At 38.1% G+C, this 9146-nt stretch overlaps 1 long non-coding RNA gene across 1 annotated transcript; it reads right to left on the reverse strand.

Moving 5' to 3' along the window:
• Window positions 1-1232: 1232 nt before the first annotated feature.
• On the reverse strand, window positions 1233-3903 carry LOC141554400 (uncharacterized). The gene is made up of 2 exons (XR_012485863.1): window positions 3597-3903; window positions 1233-2139 (listed from the first exon to the last, which is right to left on the reverse strand). It is a non-coding gene; the product is annotated as an uncharacterized LOC141554400 (long non-coding RNA).
• Window positions 3904-9146: the final 5243 nt, after the last annotated feature.

The raw sequence follows: 9146 nt of genomic DNA on the forward strand, positions 1-9146 counted from the left end.
GAAGGTAATTTTCTACTTTGGTTTTTAAAAAAAAAAAACTGCCTTAAGATTGGAGTTGCATAACTTCTGACATCACTGAAGTTTTTTCTTGAAGTTGAACAGTATTTCCGTTATAAAAGCAGGTTTGCAACAACATGAAATGCAATCTGCAGTGTTTTTTTTAATGTTTTATTAGGCTAGCTTTTTACATTACCTCCCCAAACAAGGCCAAAGGTCAATCTGGGAGATAAGACAGCTGGCTCTTGAAGACATATCTTATGTAGCATTCATGTCCTGAAACTCTGTGCTTCTAACAAGTGCATAATGAAGATATTTCTTGTTATGTATGTATAACAAACAGATAGTACACATTTATAATGAAAATTTGTGTGGGGTTAAGAGGTCAGGAAGATGGGGAATATCATATCCCAATAACAGATGTGGCTCAGCATTAATGAAAGAAACTTCTCTACTCCTTCACGAGGTTGGACCCTCAGGCAGGAAGACTGGAAACTAGAAATAGGAAAAAAGATTTTTAACCATGGGCCAAAGGTTTTCAAAGTAATGGGCTGGGTGTACATTATCAACAAGGGTTTTTTGTTTTGTTTTGTTTTTTGCTTTGTATTTCATTGTATTGACTGTTCTAGTTGAATGAACTATGTTAAAGAGAAATTTCACTGAAATGTAAAATTTTCAAAAATTAATTAAAGGAAAAGGGTCCAGAGATGCTACACCAGATTGCCAGAAGGATTGAAGATAAGTTTACAATCCTTCATCTATTTATAGAATTTGATCTCCTTCTCTTTCCATCTCACAGGAAATAGAGGAATGATGTGGCTCTCTTCCGAGGAATAGTAATCATGTCTTCTAATGTTGCTGAGTCCTGTACAAGTCAGTTTCCTCATTTGGGGATATATTGCAAAGATAGAGTGATTTGCCAATTCTTTCTACAGCTTATTTCACACATTGATGAAAACTAAGACAAACAGGATTAAATCACTTGCCCAGGGCCACACAGCTACTGTCTTCCAGACTGCAGGTGCACCACTCTATCCACTTACCACCTAGCTAATTTGTTTTCATTATAGCATTCACTCTACTTAACCACCTAAATATGTCCCTCCCTCAATAAGCTCCCTTCAAATTTGTTCACTGATACCCCCATGGCCTCCAAAATAAAAACTGAGATTTGTCCAACTTGGGAACACTTATCCAACACCCTCATTTTACAGAAGAACCCAAGGCTTAGGAAGTTAAATCATTCTCAAGAAAACAATTTTAATGCAGTAACATGTCATTTTAAAAGTAACATGAACATTTTAATGCAGTAACATGTCAAACAATGAATAAATGTCATACATTAACAGATTTACATAGCATATCACTTTATAAATACAAAAAAAATCAGAACTTTTTAACCATAAATTAGATAAATAACAGTGTCCTTTGAAATCTCCAATCCCCAGAACCAAAATTAAATTGCAGTTGTTCAAGAAAAAGTCCAAAATATAAAATTCCTACTGATTTCAGAATTCCTGTCTACAATTCAAATTTGCCAAATTCTTATTTTCTTCTCCTTCAAATTCACCAACACTTTTCGAAAAAAAAAAAAAAAAAAAAACTACTCAGTCCAAGCAGTCATTGGCTTTACATTTAGTTGGAAATTAGATGGTCTTGATATACACAGATTGAACCACATTTATCTGGCATGCAAAAGCAGTTGTCACTAGAAATCCTTTGCTTAAGAGGCTGAGACACTGTTTACAAGGTAGACATCTTATTTGTACTGGTAATAACATGTAAACATTGCACATTGAACCCTATGTGAAAAATACTGAAATGGAACAAAAACCTTCCAAATTCCAAACATCTTTGACTTTCATTTTGTTCTATATTTTCAATGGTTGAAAACAATGGCTCCTGACAAAACTCTAAAACAACTTTTTCCTAGTATGGAAATTCTTATGAGCATTCACTATTCAAGCTCCTTTTAAACCTTCACATTTCCCCTCTCAAAGTCTTTTACTATGTGAATATATTGAGGATCCATCCAGGGTCAACTTCATGTCATGTTGCGAAGAAGGTAATCCAAATACAGCTTGTCTCCAATTTCTTGCATTAGTCTGGCCACTTCAGCCACAACTGGATTGACTTCTCCATCTGGGAAAAAAACATTTTCAACATGTTCAGAATTAGAAGAGGGAGCCTTGATATCTGTAACTAAGTTTCTCAACTAAAAACAAAGACCATAACAACAATTTTCTGATCCAGTTACTAATTTTGTACATTTCTACCAACTTCAATTTCTACATTTTTATCACTTTCATTTTCTAGGTAAAATTAATGCTATTCTCAAACAAGATTTTTAAAACATCTTAAGATGCTATTGTAACCAAGAATAGAATTTTAGGTAAATGGATTTTCCATGATTTAGGTCATAAAATCTATTTGAACTAAAAAAAATTTTAAAAATTTAAAAAAAATTAAAAGGCGGAGGCACTTGATTTGAACAAAATCCTTCCAGGTTCCAAACATCCTCTTTGGCTTTTATTTTGCTCTTGATTTTCAGTGGTTGAAAAGAATGGCTCCTAGGTCCCTATAAGCTCTAAATTCTACTTCTCATGATGGCTCAAAAGAGCTTTCCACATATTAAGAAAAATCCATTTAGCTCTCCCTGAAAGCAGAGAATACAAAAACCACGTCTGATAAGTCAGTTTTAAGACACTGATTTACAGGCCTACACAAGGCAAATTAAGGAACTCAGTTACAACTTCCAACTTCTAAAAGGCAAAGAAGTCAATTTTGGGTGTTTCGTTGAGCAAAAAGAAAAGGCCCTCAAAATACACTAGACATTTACATATGAATATATATATATGAAAGTGCTAGTTCCATTCCTGCTATTTTTCCAAATATGGATGTGTTTGGGGATGAGGGTAATGTGTGCTGCACATCGGGGTATTGCTGCAGTCCAAAGAATCCTCCAAAAAGTCCAGTTAAAAGCAAGTCGAAGGGCCTGGACATTGAGTTTTCTTCAGAGCAAATTTCTTCCCGGGCTGTTATCTCTCCACCCCACCCCAATCTAGTCAAGTTCAACAAGTGATCCCTAAGCCTCCAGGCCTGACTTCTTTCACACAGGAGACAAAATTGCAATCAACTCACAAACCGCTAAACCCAGAGGCGGGAAACTTACAAACTTTTATGCTGGACCCAAGCATTTCTTTCCTCCCCCGGGCCCCAAACTGGTCCAGACCCAGGAATCGGGAAAGCCTCCTAGGCACTTCATCCCCTCCGAAGCCTCTTTCCCCCACCCCCCTCCCCAGCAATCTCTTCTCCAGAACCGCCTCTCCCTTTCTTGGGTTAAAATCTGACTCTTTTCAATTGGGGAATCAAAGCGCAAGCCCCGAGTAAGGCTCGCCGGCTCAGCTGATTTGAAGAGAACTTACTTGGGTTTGAACGGTCTTCTACCAAATCAGCAAAACCTCACTTAAAGGCTTTAAGGCACGGTTTTGTACTTGTAAATACATCTAAGGTCTCGCTAAACTAGAGCGCTAAGTAGCGGCCTCCGCTTGTAATACCCGAGCCCCTCCTCCCCATCTCGGACCAGCTACCTTTCTTACCTGCAGGTTGCAGAGGCGAAGCGCCGGACTCACTTGAGGGTAGGGATTCTGGTTCGTTCTGCCCCGACATCCTGATCGGACTGGGGGGAGTTCTGACGAGTAGGCAGAAAGGGAGCAGACGGATGTTAACCCTTGCTCTGGAGGGTCTCTGGAGTCAGGGGCAGTTCCTGCGACGTGGACAAGAGCAGGGGGGAGCGCGTTAGCTGGAGACCCAAGCAGCGTTCCGCCTGCGCTCCCTTCGACCTTCTCCTGACTAGAGATTACGGTTCCCAGAGCTCCGACTCAAAAAAGGGACTTTCCCAGTGACGTAGGGAAACCTACTCCCCACCCTTCCAGCCCTGCCCTCACGGCCCGCCCCGCCTTATCCCTCCCCCACTGCGCTTAAGCCTTAAAGCACCTAGTTTATCTTAGTCCCTCCCCCTCTTCGGCAGCTGAGCTAATTGAGGATTAATTTCCCCTCCCTCTAGGGGAAAGAGAAGTAGGTGGACTGGAGGCCGGCTGCACTTGTGGCTTGGGGCCAGACTTGCCCGAACAAGCTCCTGGGCAGTGGAAGTGTTTGGTGGGGGAGGAGATGGCAAGAACAAAGCTGTCCCTCATTCCTTCCTGATACACTGATGCACTTGTTCTTGCTGATTCGGGAGATCTGGGCTGAATTACACCCCCCCAAAAAAAAAAAAAAAAAAAAAAAAAAAAAAAAACTTCCCTAAATTCATGAAGAAAAATAGAGGCGAGAATTGAAAGTTTGTCCTAAAACGATGAAGAATTTCTTGAGGCTGGTGTGGATGTGAAGGGAAGGCCTGCAGGGTACTTTCCCTCCTTGGAAGCTTTCTACCTAAGGCTGGGAAGGGAAAAGAGCCATAAAGTCTGTGATTAGTGTGGGGGACTTCTTATGAGTGTGGCTCTAATAAACCAACCAATCTTGGGAAGAGATGGTTTCTGATTTAAGAATTTAAGATTTTTTTTTTAATAAAAAATAGTAAGCAATCTGATTTCAGAAAAGCCTGGAAATGAACTGATGCTGAGTGAAGTGAGCAGAACCAGAATATAATATAATAAAAAGTAGCAAGAATATGTGACTATCTAATGTGATGGACTTGGCTCAGCAATGCAGGGATTCAAGGCACTTCCAATAGAGTTGGGAAGGAAAATGACAATTCCCTAAAGAGAACCATGGAGACCGAAATATAGTATTTTCACCATTTGTTTTTTTCTCTTGTTTTTTCCCTTTTTGATCTGATTTTTCTGGCACAAGACAAATAGGTAAATGTTTAAAAGGTCTGCACATATTTAATTTATATCAGATTGCTTGCTAACTTGGGGAGGAAGAAGGAAAGGGAGGAAAAAAGTTTAGAATACAGAGTCTTACAAAAATGAAAATATATTTGTTTTTAGAAAAATTAAATACTATTGAGAAATAAAAGTAATGGGAGCATCCTAAAGCCTTTATGGGCCCAGATAATTAAAAAAATAAAAATAAAAGGAAGAAAAGAATTTAAGATTTGGTTTACCCTGAGAAATGGCTTGAAAAACAAACCACATTCAAAATAAAAGGAAACATAGCTCAAAACAATAGTTCAGGATGGTAAAAGCATCAGATTAAGATTCTGAGCTGGAAACTGTATAGAAAAATTTGGCCAGTATACTGAAGGAAAGAGTTGTCATCATTTTAAAAAGTTAATCAAACCCCATCATAGTCCTAGACAAGATAGTTGGTTATTTTCCATCTCCTAAGTACTATGTTTTTGGAATCACAAAAGCTGACTTGTTAACTTGGATAAAAAAAAGAGTCACAGGAGAGTACTAAAAGTATTGAAGAAGGTATCAAATGAATACTTTTTGCAAGTCTCACCTTTGCTTTAATTGCAGAACTTTAATAGAAATACATTTCTTTTATCCCATGTTGTGAAAAGTACCCAGATGTGATCTTCATAGAAATGGATGTAAATAACCGTCAGGATATTATGGAGAAAAGGTGAATGAATTTTCTGGAGCAACAAAGGAAAAGCCACAATCAATTTGTTTTTATTAAAACTTTTTATTTTCAAAATATGCATAGATAATTTTCAACATCACCCTTGCAAAACCTTGTGTAACAAATTTTTTTTTCTCCCTCCCTTCCCACCCCACCCCTAGATAGCAAGTAATTCAATATATGTTGAACATGTGCAATTCTTCTATACATATTTCCACAATTACCATACTGCACAAGATAATCAGATCAAAAAGTGAAAAAATGAGAAAGAAAACAAAATGCAAGCAACCTATAATAAAAAATTGGAAATACTATATATTCTGAACCACACTCAGTTCCCACAATTTTTTCTCTGGGTGTAGATGGCTCTCTTCATCACAAGATCATTGGAACTGGCCTGAATCATCTCATCATTGGAAAGAGTCACATCCATCAGAAGTGATCATTGTATAATTTTGCTGTTGCCATGTACAATGTTCTTCTAGTTCTTCTCACTTCACTCAGCATCAGTTCATGTAAGTCTCTCCAGACCTCTCTGAAATCATCCTGTTCATCATTTCTCATACAACAATAATGTTCCATAATATACTTATACCAAAACTTATATAATCAACTGTTAACAAATACAAGTAGCTATAGATCTTGTGAACAAATGTCATTTGTCTAAATCATACACACACACATAAATATAAATATAAATTACACACATATTTTATACATGTATTATGTGCATGTATATAGTGCACACACACAAATATACATGTATGTGTATATGATTTTGGAGCAGTTGGAAGGGATTGTATGATGATGAAGGGCTAACATTAAAATAGGGTAAGAAGAGTTCCTTCAGAATTGGAGAAGGAAATAGCAAACAACTCTAGTTTCTCTGCCAAATAAACCTCTGTGGACCATGATGTGAAGAGCCAGATACAACTGAAACAAATGAAGAACATAAGAATTTTATAGGGCATGCTATTGTAGAGAGGAAGAAGGGGATGGAATTATATCTTATAAATGGTACATGTGAAAGGCAGCTAGATGGATAAAACGCCAGTCCTGGAGTCAGGGGGAACTGAATTCAAATATGACATCAAATATTTAACACTCCCTAGCTGTGCAAACGAGGGCCAAGCCACTTAACCTCAATTGCTTGCAAAACAAATATAAATGGCATATGTGAGAAGAATAAACATGGAGGAAGGGTTACAGGAAATGGGACCTTCTATTCCTAATGGGATCACATGAAATTGAATTCCTGTCTAGTTCAATCTCTACTCTTCTCTGTAAAGAATAGGGGCTTCTATTTAATACACCAACATTATCACTCTTTTCCCCTCATGTTAACTCCTTATTGAACCAGTTGAACTAGTCTACATCATTCCTCTTCTATGCAGTCCCTAGCCTTTTTTCTCCTAACAACCTGTAGCCTTGGATCATTCCCATTATCTTGATTATTGAATAAAGGTGAAAATACTGACTACAAATTCTTATACTATTCCAACTCAGGCCCTCTCTACTACTTAGGCAATTCTTCTGTCCCTCCGTTATCAATTCACTATCTCATTTTTTTTTTCCATCCCATCTGACATTGTCTCTACTTCCTCACCCTCTTAGCTCAGAATCTTGTAATATTCTTCTCTAAAATGTAATGTTCTCTGGAAGCAGTTTTCTTGGGGGGCTTCTGGGAGCAGCCTTCCTTTCAGTTCAGTAATCACCCCAAATGCAGCCAGCAGTTAAAGTCCAAATCCTTTATTGTCTCCTTCAAAGTCTTTGTCTCCTTCACTTGGGGCTCTGCTAGTATTTTTAGAGGCCTTCCGGATTTGGTTTCAGTGTTCTCCACAGGACAGCCTGCCACCACTTTTCTGGTCTTCCTTCGTTCTCCTTTGGGCTGAATCCTGGCTGAGGCTCTGAGAGCTTCTAGTGCACTTGTGTTTTTGGCCCTGAGAGCTTCTTGCTTATATGCCCCACACTGAGTATACATCAATCATTATATCACTAGGAAACCATTATTTGTGGTAGGATTAAATCAGTGCTAAACTAGATTTAACCATTGTCTCCTCAATTCCAATTAGTACCTTGTTTCAAGTTCTGTCCCATAATATCTACTTGTAAGATTAAATCAATCATACTGAACCATGCTAAATTAGACAACTATTGTCTCTATCAATTCTACTGACTTAGCACCTTGTATGTAAGAATCCTTTGTTTCAAGTTCAGAGTTCTGGCCCATAACAGAATCTTGCCTATTTTATAGGAAAAAAAAAAAAAATCAAGGCTGGTACCTGAAAGTTACATTTTCCTTTCTTCATTGTCACTCCTGTCTTGTCCATTACCATTTCACATGAAAATTACAAAGGCTGATCCCTCTAACTGAAGAAAAGATCTCAACTACTCCAATAGATGTCTTGTATCATTCCTCCCAGGTCATTTTTTTTTAAATGTCTCTTTGATTTATTCTCCACTTCAGGCCTATTGTCTTCTCAGTCCTCAAAAAATAAAGCCCTCACTTCCTCTTTCCTCACTATCATTCACCTCTCCTGCCCTTAGAAGCTAAACAAAACTTCTTGAAAATAACTTCTATGAAGTTCCTCCATTCTTTTCTTAACCCCTTGTTATCCCAGCTTCTTTCTCAGTCCTCATTCTCTACCTGGATTCTCTGGACGTTTACCTTCTCCATTTGTCTTTCAAGTATCCCAAATTGAATGGCTGCTAGAAATCATAAGCTCAACGTGTCTGCAAAACTGAATTCATGCTTTTCCCACTCCCTTCCCATTATTTTTTCCCTTAGAAGGCAAAATCATTCTTTCAGCCCTTGAGACTAGAAATAGGATTTGCCTGGATTCCTCATTCTCACCTTTCCATACCCAAGTTGTTGTCAAGGTAAGCTGCCTTCTTTGCTCTTGACATTACTGAGCCTATCACCCCATGCCTGGAAGTATTGAAATAGACCCTTGTTCAGGTCTGCCAAGTCTTTATCCATTCCAAATTAAATCATTTTCCTGAAAAGCAAGGCCAAAGCAGGTCATCCCTTTCCTTGTCCCTCCCTCATTACTTCCTTTGTTCACCAGTATACCCATACCCTAAAATGTCCTGCTTAAGCCAACACCCATGTCTCCTGGGACATCATTCCAACCTCTTTATTTTACATGAGGACCCAAAGCTTCAGGTTGAACCCAAGTTAAATAATTCTTTCCCAATACCAAACATGGAGGCTTGATAAGTTTATTGCAGTAACAGATCCAACACTGAATAAATGTTATACATAGTTAACAAATTCACATAACACATCATAAATTAGATAACATAACAAATCTACAAATATCCTTCTAAAAGAAACCAAGTCAGTCCAACCAATCGGTCGTTTCAGGGAGAAGCCAGACAAAATGTGGCTTGTTTACCCACACAATTTAGTTGGTAATGCATAAGGTCTTTTGATGTTTGCAGATTGAAGCACATTTATCTGGCACAAAGCAGAAATTCTGTTAAGAGGCTGAGACTGTTCCTGAAGTAGACATCTGTACAAGTAGTGGTGCTGCACAGTGAAACTTTCATGAAAAAAAAAATGCTGAAATCGAACA

This window comes from Sminthopsis crassicaudata, chromosome 1, assembly GCF_048593235.1.
Source record: "Sminthopsis crassicaudata isolate SCR6 chromosome 1, ASM4859323v1, whole genome shotgun sequence".
NCBI classification, from domain to species: domain Eukaryota; kingdom Metazoa; phylum Chordata; class Mammalia; order Dasyuromorphia; family Dasyuridae; genus Sminthopsis; species Sminthopsis crassicaudata.